The 13,264-nt window shown below is 39.8% G+C and overlaps 1 protein-coding gene across 4 annotated transcripts in view; it reads left to right on the top strand.

Annotated features, from left to right (window-relative positions):
• The first annotated feature begins 7,560 nt into the window (after positions 1–7,560).
• LOC130187504 (kelch-like protein 29) overlaps positions 7,561–13,264 on the top strand; it is a 203,083-nt gene continuing 197,379 nt past the window's right edge. For 3 of the 4 annotated variants that reach the window (XM_056405180.1, XM_056405177.1, XM_056405178.1), the window contains exon 1: positions 7,561–7,848. The gene's annotated coding sequence lies outside the window, so the exon portion shown is untranslated. Of the gene's footprint in view, positions 7,853–13,264 lie in introns of all 4 variants that reach the window. The other variant, XM_056405179.1, reaches the window with a different exon arrangement.

The raw sequence follows: 13,264 nt of genomic DNA, 5'->3' as shown, positions 1-13,264 counted from the left end.
GGTTGGTGTGTGCATTGCTCATATAAGGACAGCTATATTGACTGCAGGTGTTAGATTAAGCACTGGCTGTTTTATGCACTAAACCTCATCCTGTAATTATTGGAAATCCAGTTGTCCTGAGACCCCAGGCATGTATGAAACTACAAGCATTGCAGGAACTAATGTTTGTGATAATTATCTCCATGTTTGTCAAGGATATTGTGTATGTCTCACTGCTGATCATCTTTATTACTAAGATGTATGCAACCTCATTTACTGGCTTTTGTAGATATATATAGAAAGTCCATAATATAAGATAAGACCGTCCATGATAAATGATCAGCATACTGTATTGTAAATACCCAACGGCATTTCTGCTAAACAGACAAGCAGTTTTCCCATATCAGTGCAGGCTGGTCATATTACTTTATACTTTACAGCCTTTTGTTATCACTCAGAAATATGGTTTTCACAGAGTGACACATGAGGAAGACTAGAAATAACATGCTATTTTTGTTTCTGTAACCTTTGGTGGAGCAACTTGCACTGCTAAATATCAACTGAGAATCACGGAGCAGTTTCAGTCCTGGTGGGCTGACTTGTGGATCCCAAAAGCTTTAAATCATCTGGCTCAATGAATCAGAGTCTTGACTGAGCCAAATTGCCTGACTGTGCCCTGTGGGAGAGATAATTGGGTGAAACAGGTTGTTTTGTGCCTTACTGAGGTACAAGAGAAGCGAGAGAAAGGAGAAAACAACATGGACTTCTCATTTTAGATAAAACCTCTGAAGCGTGCAGTGTCTAGTTTTTGTTCAGGTTGAGTTTAGGTTTTTCAATAAAGCAGTCAGAAGACTGTTACATCCTGCATGTCTGAAAATGACTGGGGGCTATTTTTGCACATGAATAAAATTTTGTGTACAACTTAAAAATACAAGCCTTGATCCAGCCGGACCCAAGTTAGCATCGACAAAATGTGTGATGTGATAAACCAAGATTGACCCAAGAATATATTTTGACGAAAACTAAAGGAAATACGTTCATGGATTGAACGATACAACGGACACCACCAAATCAACCTGCAAGGACTGTTTTTATTTGGGGGCCTCTTGGGGTCAGCAGGAGCAAGCTGTGAACTAGAGTTCTGCACAGGCCTAAAACTTAGACCCAAAGCAATCTGACAGAATCTACTGCCAGTGTTTAAACCCTGAACCTGACTCGAGGCCCAATGCTATATTTTTTTTTTGTTTGTTTGTTTTTTTTTTAAATACAAAGTTTTATGCTTCCTCTGGAAAGATATTCTCGCATATAAAACAGCACCAAAAACAGGTTAACATCATATAGCCCGGGTTTAGTGGCAATACATACTTTGCAATCAACTATCATGCGAGTAACACTGCAGCATCTGAAAAATAATAAATAATAATGAATTATCTTCCTCAAAAAGTTAACAGATCAACTTTGTCTTTTCTGAATATCAACCAGATGAATGTGGCTGGTAAACTCATGCAGTACAAAGAGTCATAATCCAGAAGAGGAACTTTGTACAGTTAAATCACTGTGCTCTTTAAGTGTAGGATTGTGGAAGAAGAAATTTGCCTCCACTGTAAATGATTTTAGCACTGCTCCCCTCTGGACAACCAATCAGGGCCTGACCCAAGCCCTAAACTTTACACAAAGAAAATGGCCTGACAACATGTTGTTGTGACCCATGGGGTTCGGGCCAGGTTAGCAAGCAGTTTCCTATTGACGCATCATTAGACACAGAGCAACAAACAACAATGAGAGGGGTGAGAGTGAACAACAACGGTAAATTTATGGCCAGAAAACAAAAACAATGAGCACTTCTATAGCAGCTTTAGATTTGTTGACGAAAGGCATTTTTGTTATTCCCATTCGGCAAGTTTACACACTATTTAATCATGGAAATGTATTACGCTAACTTTGATACAAACTACTTAAACATGAGAGGTAATGTAAAACATGGCTGACTGTAGAAAAATCGGCATTGCTTTCTGATAACCAAGCTGCCCATAAAATAGCAGTTGTTGCCTTTTTACTGCAAATATCAAATGCACAATGTAGCCTGTTAAGTGTTTAGTTTCAGTGTCTGCTGAGCCCTCTTCATGCCAATTATCCAGTTCAGTAAGAAAAAAAGTTTTGCCCCTTGACCCCACTTATCATTCTGCTGTGTTTTTAAATTCACGCTCTGCGATGAACAGTTCTACACACACACACACACACACACACACACACACACACACACACACACACACACACACAAAACACCCACACACAAGCCCACACTCACAATCAGACACAATGAATGCCAGACAACTCTGTAGAGTCGTGATGTAATTAGACTTGTTAACTGGAAGAGAGCCTTTCGCCACCTGCGGCAGTAAGAGTGTGAGTGTGTGGTCATCTCTACAGAAATAGGCCTGTTAATTGTTTTGGTTTCCAGGCATCCATGGTGGAGGAGCAATGTGACAATACAATTTCTTGTTGCTCTCAAGTTACACTTCAAACTGCACAACCTGCCTGCACAAAGGGACATTGTGTTCAGTTTGCAGTGTTTATTGTCATTGGACTGGCAATTTAATTCACATTCCATCCATATAAAAAAAGCCCAAAACAAAACACTTGAACATCAGTGCAAGAATGGCAGCCATTCAACCACGTACTAACCACCTGTGTTCACTGACAAGCAGAAAGATAAGGAACATCTTGTTAGACAGGAGAAATATTTTGCATGAAAAAACAAAGACAAGGTAAAAATGCCTTTGATAGTTTCAGAGGGTGAGCAGCATAAATGCCATTATGATTTAATGCAGGCCAAGTACCTCCACCCAAAGGCTCCTTTTTTTTTTTAGCAACATTTACTTTCCTGAAAACTTGGCATTGCTGCTCCATTCTCTTCACAGGAGCAGAATCACCCTGAATATAAATTTTGCCCAACTTGTTGTCCTTTTTTTTTTTTTTTTTTATGCTGTGAATCCTTTTTTGAAGATGCCCTTAATGTGCCACGCTAATGATGTTAACATTCATTGATTTTCCAAGGCTGATCAAAGAATCGTAGCAGCTAATTCATCATTTAAAGAAGCAAATTCTTTGCTGGTCAGATCATGATCTGCAAAAAAGAAGTGGTTCAGAGGCTGAACCTATGTTCTTTCATTTCCAGACAGATATGGATTTCATAATGGATAAACACAGACTCACTGTCTCCTTCATTTCCTCCTAATAGAATAAATCTGTTGACGCTCCCCTTTTCTGTAATTCTACTTAAAACAATATTGCCAACACGAGTCTCCCACACAAGGGTGGGGTCTATTTTAATCTATTATATTGCTGTACTGAATATGTGAAAGAACTAAAGATTTTATCTGCTCGTGCCTATAAAGGAATTTCATTTCCAACATGCAACGAAATTGTATTTTTTTTATTAAAACAAAGATGAACATGTGTGCCATCCTCCAATGTTTCAAAATAGAATTGAACCTATACCACAAATAGCATTAACCTTATAAATTCAAAAGTTGGTTTGAGATTAAAAATTCCTGTCCATTTTTAAAGATAATTGCTTTCAACACATTCCATTTTAGAGTTAATGTTACAAGTTTAAAAATAGTACAATAATATAATATGTGAATTCGGTATACAGATGATAATAAATAGATGTGAGTTACATTTTTTCATGCTTTCATGGGGCTAAGATATCAATCAGTTTGCAATGGAGCACACATCAGGTGCTACTTTATCCAGGTGTTTCCAGTCCTCACTCAGAATTGGGTTCAGGCTTTTAGCTGTAAGTCATTTGATTTAGAAATATTTCTAGAGACCTGGCTTGAGGTTAATTTATTGAACTCTACCACCATAGATTTTGCATTTCTCCATTTCACACCCTGCTAGGCATTTATTCAGAATCATGCAAAGGTTGCACAAAAAACTTCAACTTGCTTTGCTGAAGCATTGTTAAGCAATGTGGAAGTGACATGCTTGCCACGGTACTGCTACTACTGCTACACTCATAGAAATATTGCACACTGTTTGACAAAGGACATACTGTACACTGGCCATAAAAGAATAGCTCTAGCGCAGCTGCTAAGTGAAGTAGCATTGATGGCAAAGTGCAAAGTACAACTGGGCTCGAAGTAAATAATAGATAGATAGAAGTTGATCGATCGTCTGTGGAAGTGAATGAAAATATCAACCGAGAAAAGAAAAGGTTCCCTGGTTACGTTTTACAGTTCTGTAACTCCACTATAACTTTTCTTTTTAAAAACTCTATTGCACTAGACACAAAACTCCTGTGTGGAAGGCATAGGGCTCTCTACTTTATCTATCAATTTATGGTCTTTTTTCATTCTGTTCCTTTGGATTATACAGAAAATAAATCCACCAACAGCAAGATAAAAAGACAGCGAGACTCATAGAAGAAGTTGTATTTTTTTCCCACTGCCCCCTGAGCCCAATTACTGTTGTTTACAGGCGCCAGATTTTGTCACATATAGGGTACAGTAAAGAGCATGAGTAACACGGTGCCCTGCAGAATCACTGGCACTCTAGGTAAGTGACTGCAAAATAACCTGTGAAAGATAACAAAACGAGTTTCTACATGCCCACGCACACAGAGAATAACAGAGTTTTTTTTATTATTTTTTTTTTTATTCAGACAGACATCTTTGAAATCTATTTTCCAAAAACATTTCCAGTTAAGTTTTCAATTAAAATGAGTAAAATACTACTGGCAAACTTGTCACAGGTTCTTGTAAATATGTTTATTTCCTATCTTTTCCACTAAAATTCAAAACACCTTAGACACATGTACTTAAGGTTTTTTCTAGATCCTGATCTGTTCCAATACCAAACTTCTAATATTATTAAATACTCATAGGTTATCTCTTTGCTGTCACCGCAGATACAGATACACTACAATTTTGTTAATTATCATACAACAACAGCCCATTGTTCCCTGCTTCTCTTTGTATTTCATCTTTTTCAAGGCTGCCATTGACTGTGGAGTTGTACTGCGCGCCCTGCTCACCCCCATCTTTCTCTCTTCTTGATTTCTGAGTCATGCTATTAAATGTAAGCCTATCATCATCGAATAGTCCCACAGTGCTTGCTCCATCACCGAACATGATACTCATTTCCTTTGGGGGAGAGTCATTCAATAAAAACAGAATCTAGATCGGGAGCTTTGTTTGTACAATGTAAAAGTCCTTTTTTAATTCAAACTGGTACCTGCTGGCTCAGATTAGGCTCACTGGACTCTAGAACAAATTACACCCCTTTGCACATCATCTCACATGCTGCCATGGCTGAGAGGCACAGCTGCAAGACTTCTGAAATTACTGCAAAATAGAATTTGACCCCTGATAAGGCCCACTATCTATTCTGCCAAGTATGACATTTTGATGCTGCGCTGGTTGTCTGGATAGAGTGGGAAGCACTCAAGCATTTTACCCAGGCCTTTTGGAGTGCATATACTTATCTTGTATACTGCGGTAAACATGATATTTATACTCTGCTACGGTTAAAAGTCAATATTTTACTGTCTTGCCCTTTTATAGATCAGACAACAGCCATTCGACAGCCAGGTACAACAAAACCAATAGAAAAATTAGGTGTTAGTTAAACACCTCTGTACAGTCCTGAAAAGAGGTCTAATTAGGCAACATAAGTGAAATCAAACACTATCAATGCAATCAATTATACTTACTTTCATTGTTTAATCCAGCATGTATCCTTGAGCTCTAACAAATATGCAGAATATAATTACTTCCTCAAAACACATTAGCAAAACCAAGTTTTTAAGTATTTTAAATCCGGTGAGTCTTGCTATACTGCCTACAGCAGGGTCAGAGCTGGTTCATTAGTTAAATCTGTAATGAACATGGCATATGACCAAAACACAGAATAAAACAACTCAGCATTTAAAATACACTACTTATCAATAGTCCACTAGCAATTAACGTCCCACAGGCCTTTTTCACAGCACACACTAGGACTTGTCATGACAGGAAAAGCACAGGTGTTATTAATAACATTAACTATGGCTCTGTTCTGTTCAAGTGTAACAGTAAAGCCAAGACAAGGAGCAGAGCACCGGCACCCTGACACCGAAGCAGCTTAACTGAACTCAGCCATAATTAATTCCTTATTTACACCTATGCTTTTGGTCATAATGCCTTCTGTGAAAAAAGGCCATTTGAAATAAATAACAGCTGACTCCAAGATCATACTGTGGTAGATTTATGCGGAAAGTTTGAACACGGTGTTTTTTATCGCTTCAGGCTCAGCTTGAAGGTGTGTAGCGCTATCCATGACATGTGTGATGTCACCAAACACTACGCACTAACGAGCATGATGACAAAGTTTCCAGCGTCTCAATTGACTGATAGAGACGTCAATCGAACGGCGTGTACACACCCACGCAGTCCTGAGAGGAGAGCTAATCAAGCAAAGTGAAAACACCTGTGTGAATGTACCATGCGCACATACAGTAGGGGCAGTGAAAGAAGAGTAAACGTCATGTGTCTCTGAGCGGGTGATAATCCATCAGGTAAGAGCAAATAGCCCCTTAAGCAACAACTGGAAAGCTTTAAAAAGAGGTTGTGAAGATATGGACAGTATTTACCGGTCCTCTGTGGTCTAAAACAGCGGATTAAAAGGTTTCTGCCTGAGTTAATTGTCCCATAAGTATTCTATCTAAGAGGCAGCCAAGATAAGAGCTGGTTGAATTGTTTAAATGTAAAAAAAAAAAAAAAAAAAAGAAATAAAAAGGTGCTGCAGCTAAATGGAATTCCGGCATCAGTCATTTTACTGTCTGCACCCAGCTATGTTTTTTCAGTCATGTCAAAAATGTATTTTTATGAAAAAGGCCCATTCTTATTCAAGGCCCATTGTGGCTATCTGTTCCTAACTTCATGTAATTCCTTATATGCTTGACCGCGTCACGTTGCTCAGTGTGTTCGTGGAAAAGTGGTTAGGAAAGCAGAAAGGGCATTGATTTTAGGAGATTTGGATCCAGCCAGAGAGTGGCCTGCTGATTTTCATTCTAGCCATCTAATCAGGGGCTGATTTACAACTAGGATGCAAAGTGAATGTAATTGCCAGCATTTAATTACCAGGTAGGCTGGAAAAACAGCAGTGCTCCGGATACTGCTGGACCAAGAATGAAAAAGAAACTGCATTAGAGGATGGTTTCAGTGAGATGTTGACCTGTGGAAAAATCCTCCATGAGCATTTTTTAAGCATGTCTTCATAGTCTGGAAAATAGTCTTTACTGTAAACGGATGTTAAATAATCATAGCTGTTGATTCTCTCTAGAGAATGGAATAAAAATGTCTCCAAATGTGGGCCTGCATGCATCTACAGAACTCCCTCAGTGACCCCTGATGATCCCAGGACCCTTCTTGTTAGGACGTGCCGGATCGTCCGTGCTGATGCTGTACTGCGAATACGGCTCTGCAGGTACATGCAATTGCACACAGTGGCGGGTGGGAGGCGCTGTAGGGCTTGTGTGAGCAAAACAAATTGAAAGGGGAGGAGCAGCATCGGGAGTAAAGTGGCCACACGGTGTGCCAGTCCGTCCAAGCAGTCGCTTACATCTCAGATCCGCCGCCACCGCGCAGCGAGCACAGAAAGACGCGTCTGCCAAGTCCTGACCACTCCACTTGGTGACGTGCAGCGCGGACCAGAGACAGGCCACTAACCGACCAGCACACAGCCGCTACCAGTGCACAGTGCTCTTCCTTTTGCAGTAAAATGCAACAGCAGTCTTTGAGGGATAAAGACAGCATTCATAGATAAGCAGCGTCGTAGCGAAACAAGGACAAACGCCGGGGGACAGGAGCAGCGAGCGGCCGGGTAGGTGAGCGCTCAGTCAGCGGTGGTGGAAACAGTCGCCACGCTGACTGTGTGTACGCTTAATTTTGACGTCCTTTTGTGTCAGGAGTTTAGACTGCACACGGGCACTTGTCCTATCATGAATGAATGAGAGGAGGATCATCAGTTTCACTGCCACCCCTAAGCTGAGGACCATAGCCTACTAAATGGTGTGTGCGGCGCTCACGTTGTGCGCAAGCGCTCCTGCAAGAAAGAAAAAACTAACTTCACGTTTCGGAGCTTGTGAGAGAAACTAGGAAAATAGTCAGGTAGTGGTTGATAATTTAACACTAACTGTTGGTGACCGCTGCAGCTAAATTTCTAATAGAAAGCATTCAGAAACGTCTCTGAATTTAACTTCAATCAGTTTAATATGTATAAAATATTCGCTAAATTGATCTTACTGAGCCTTAAGTTGTTAAACTATTGCGTAATATAGAACAAATGGTTAAATAAATATTAACTGTTATGTGGCTTTACCTTGCGCTACATCTTTGAATTTATGCATGGAAATAGAGACTTGCATAAGCCTAAATGTCACACGTGCACGGATTGCATTTGAAATATTTCCTTTTTTTCTTCCTAGCTATATGCACTCTGTAATATTCCTTAAGTCTATTTATAAAACTCTATTATTATACTCTACAGCTGTATATAACGTGTAGCTTACACTGCAAGACCCATCCTCCAGACAACAAAGCATTACTCATCACAAATCCCATGTGATGTTACAGTGAAGTGCCATAGTCTTAGTTGTGAACTGGAGCACTGGTTGTGAGGGATGCTGCCTTTTCTTGGCAGAAAGTTGCTGATGAATCCATCTATTTAGAAAAGCTGCCACTCCACCACGGACAGCAGTGTTTTAATTTTCCTGGCAAGTGAGAAGCTATTGATGAGAGAATGAAGTTGGTACTAATGGTAGTATTATCACATTTAGTCTGCAGTCCATATTTAGTATGATTTATTACCAACTGTCATACCCAAAACCGCACTTGTCAATCCTGGTCTTGGCACTGATGCCTGTTTATGAGTCCTGGCATGAGCGTGTGTTACTATATATACACCCGACTTTTCTGTATGTGTTTCTGTTCCTAAATGGATGTACCCGGGTGTTGTTATTGTATTAACGGGCCAAGCATGTGGGGCAGGAGCAGGACACACTTCCCTGCTGATGACATTTGAAAACCTAGCAGGCTATCGTGAATCAAGGCGGGGATTAAGGGCTTTAGTCCTAGTCCTCCCTGAACAGGCAGGGAGCTCTGCGCCCGATGAGGTAAGACAATGCATTTGCCTCAGAGCCGGGGCCATTTAGCAGGGGTCTTCTCACCTCATCTGCTGCGTATGACGGAGAGCTGTCTCTGCATATTTAGAGTAACCAGTCACCGTAGGTGAATGATTATACAGCCGCAGCATCAGCAGCTTTGTACAGAGGTGTATATTTGTGTGTATTAAGCCACAGAGCCTCATTGTCAGGCGAGGCACACCTCTGTGGAAGTATTGCAGTTTCTCTAGTTTGTCACAAGCTTCTTTACAATAAACTCAATCAGGGATAATCCTTCTATATCAAACGCGATTTAGGTTGGCCTGGGGAACCGCTTTGGCCTGAGGAATTCATTTAGAAATTTCCCCAAGGCATTTATCCTATTAGTAAAGGCCAAGCGAAAACAACTCCTGTTGTTATGGTCAGCAAGTTACAATACTGTGGCTGAAGGCCGTTTATGTATTTAGTTTTCATTTCACCCCGTCCTCCCAAGTAGGAGAGCTCTTTGGCAGGGTAAGGGGAGCATGATTTGATTGGTGTGTATACTGGGCTGTAAATAGACGCAAAGAAAGCAGGACAGATGAAAATGAGGTACAGTATATTCTTGTGCTTGGATGAAGTTGTGATCCATTGGGTTTTGCCTCTGGTGATGGACTGCAGTTAAAAGGAGTCCAGGAAACAGAAGCCTTGCCAGCCTTGCAAACCAACATGACCGCAGAAAGCCAGGCTCTCTGTGTTTTTCATGTTACAGCAGTCAGATAAACACAATGGTGCCTCGGCTGCTGTAAGGGAGCATCATGGAAGAGATCGAGCCATTTCTACTGTCTCTTTTCTTAAGTATGTACACATAACCCGTCTGTTTATCTGCACCCGCTCATCAAAGCAAAAATATTAATGTGTGAATGTAGCCGGCAATTACACTGATTCTGGTGGAGCAGTGGGTATTAGAAGGCCAATCTGGACCAGCCCACCCTGAGTCAAAATCAAATGGGAGAAGGATTGTGCATGTTTTTATACCCTGCTGGAAAATGAACTCCATTTTCTCCCTAGTTCAAAAAGGGTTTCCTTTTTTGTAATCACATTTCAAAGACATGGACTGGCAGATTTTTAATTAAAGTGTCTTTCATAGGCTAGTTTGAGTCAATGTGCGCATTTATTCTGTGTATAGTTTACCTGTAATACAAATGCAGCGGTCGGTGCCCTTTCAGAAATGACTGAGCAATGTTGAGCATAAGCAGAAAAATACAAACACTATTAGTCACTTCTTTGTGGTCCACTGCTCACCTGGCTAAAAGACTGTTAGCTGCTGGAGACGCTGCATATTAAATGATTGTTATCCTAGAGCGTGGAAACTGTTCCTTGTCTTTTTGATTAGAACATTTTCAGAAGATTGAGGGGGGGGGATCTGTATTCACTCGCACCACTTTAATATCTGTGTACCTGCAGTTAAAAAGCTGCAGTGTTGTTATCAAATTCTTATTGTTAGTTTCGCTGAGGGCAGGTGATAATGAAGTGACTCTTGAAAAATAATTTCAATATTAAAATGATCAAGATGTTATCGTGTTTTTGCAGAACATCAATCATGCAGGACACCCATACGGTTTGTCTGTATCTCCTACTAAATTAGAATAACTTAACCGTCTTTATACCCAGTGTTGCTTTGTGGAAGTTTAACATTTTCTCAGATATCAAAGAAGAAATAAATCGTTTGTGATTTTCAGGTGGCACTCAACGACGAGAATACAGTAACAGCCTCTTGAACCTGGAGTGCATGATGCTGAAGTGCACTTAGCACATAAATATGAAGTCAGTTTTAACCACAGCTAAAAACTAAATGCAAAGGAGGGGTTGGAGCATCTGCAGCATATTTAATAGTTGTGAAATAATCACAAATGACTTAATATCAACAGGAGCAGCCACATTGTTTTATGCAGCACAAGTGTGATTTTGACCAAACAATTAAAACTTTGTAGTGGTTGTATTCATCAATGGAATACTTAATCATTTTTTTATTAATTTTCGGAAATACTATAATATGCAAATATGCATATTAAAGCTTAGCTTAATTCGGCACATAAAAAACCACAACATATTGTTTTTGCCCTTTGCTGTTGGCACAGCTTATACAAACTAGACAGAACATGTTAGTTAATCAGTTTTCGAGATGGTGGTTGGAGGATTATTTCACGTTTAGACAGGCTAGCTGTTTTCCCCCATTCCAGTCTTTGTAGTAAGCTAACCGCTGGCAGTAGCTGCATATTTACTGTACAGACACGAGAGTGGTATCAATCTTTTGTCTATAATTCATGAGCACATTTTAAAAAAAAATTAAAACTATTGTTCTAGATGTGAATAATGGCTGAATTCTTTTGGCGCTCATATTTTTCTTAACCCCCAAATTCTTTATCCCAGTAACATGCTATGGTTATATACCCCTTAATTTCATGCTAAGTTGTTCACAACATATACTTACTTTTTCTTTGCTCGTCTTTGGTTTCGTTCAACCTGAAACTGTCATTTTAATTCATCCAGCAAGCATTGCATTAAGAAACACAGCCTATCATCGCTGAATTGCTACAATGACTTAAACGGTGCACACAGGTAGCTGAGTGCAGCATGCTTATCAAGGCGGTAGCATCTTCTTTTCCTTTCAAGTAGTCATGCTGACATGTTGAGAGTGGCAGTTAAATGACAGCTAGACCAACCTTAGATTATCTTTACCTGTTGGAGACAACAGCCGCATCCAGGCTTCACCCGTGGCCCGCCGCCAGTTAATTGTTCTGAAGTGACACTGAAGCAGAGATCAGTCATTTCAAGAGATCTGTCTCTCATTGATCATGGTGGGTTTCTGGAAGTCCTGGCCGTGATTATTAGCGTATCAAAGGTAACAAGGTTGATAAGAAAAGAGCTGAGAACATGCTTGATCTATCCTGAGTTGATGGGCTGTGTGCAGCTTCGACAACAGGATGATAAAGGAGTTTATTGTGAAAGGAGAGGATGAGATGTAATTTCCCTCTAAGACAAAGCAGATTGAGGCCATTATTTTTTACCATCAGGTGTTTTCAAAGTAACACCTCTAAATAATATGTAACTGTGATGTTTGCAGGCTCTATTAATACAAAATGTATTTTTGTAGTCAAGTTATTCAATGAGGAGCTGTTGAGAAACATTGCCACTGTCTGGACAAATAGATGCGGGTGTTTACTTTCTGCAGTACATTTCAATACCATCTGAGGAAAAATTGGAGTTATTCCTCAATCCTGACAGGTATGACCGCCTTCTCTAAGGATAAAGATGGGCATGGTTAAAAAATCCTAGAGTGAATTTTGCACCTATAGCAACAGCAGTGAATCAGTCTTCGACAATCCCCACTGCAGCCTTTATGCTTCCTTTGCTGAGTTTCAATGGCAGCGGTATCTTTGCTTGAATATGCTGCAGAATATTTTTGCTTGATCAGAGGCCATTACAAAGCATAATATACTTGCTAATGTACATGGGGCAAAAGGCCATGAGCAAACACTGTGTTCCCAAGCTCTTTAGAGATCAGGGAACTATGAAAAGCAGTCTCTTCAGCTGCCCTCTTGAACGCAGTTGCTGAAGGGCTAGTGATGCTGGTATCATATTTCTAAAAAGCCTGCAGTTTCCCTGTTCAGAGACCCAAATGGTCTCACAATGCACTCGGCTCTCAACTTCCTATCCATGGAGATTTGAGTTTGTAGCTCACTTTCAAATGTTAGTTTGGGTCACTTTAAATAAGTTTTTAATTCTGAAACTCAGAGAATTTAATTGGAGTGGTTAAATTATTTTTAAATGCTTGTTTGTGGATGATAAAATATGACCTTTATGAATTACCATATAAATTGATGTTTATTTCAGTATTTGGAGTATTTTGTACATACATTTGATGTATATTAACATAATGTTATTAACCTCATCAAAATTAGAGGTATATTAGTTAAGTGTTTCTTTTAGCAGATTTGTCATCCATTATCTTTCATGTATTTAATCCATTTACTTAAACAGAAATGCCTGTTTTCTGAAACAATAAACACAATAGCAGCTACTGATAACAGCCTTGGTGAAGTACATAGTCTTTTATGGAGCCATCCATCTTATCCAGCACTATACTGTGCACAT

The sequence above is a fragment of the Seriola aureovittata genome, chromosome 19 (genome assembly GCF_021018895.1).
Source record: "Seriola aureovittata isolate HTS-2021-v1 ecotype China chromosome 19, ASM2101889v1, whole genome shotgun sequence".
Classification (NCBI taxonomy): domain Eukaryota; kingdom Metazoa; phylum Chordata; class Actinopteri; order Carangiformes; family Carangidae; genus Seriola; species Seriola aureovittata.
Note: the sequence above shows the minus strand (reverse complement) of the source record. Positions and strands in the feature narration are given on the sequence as shown.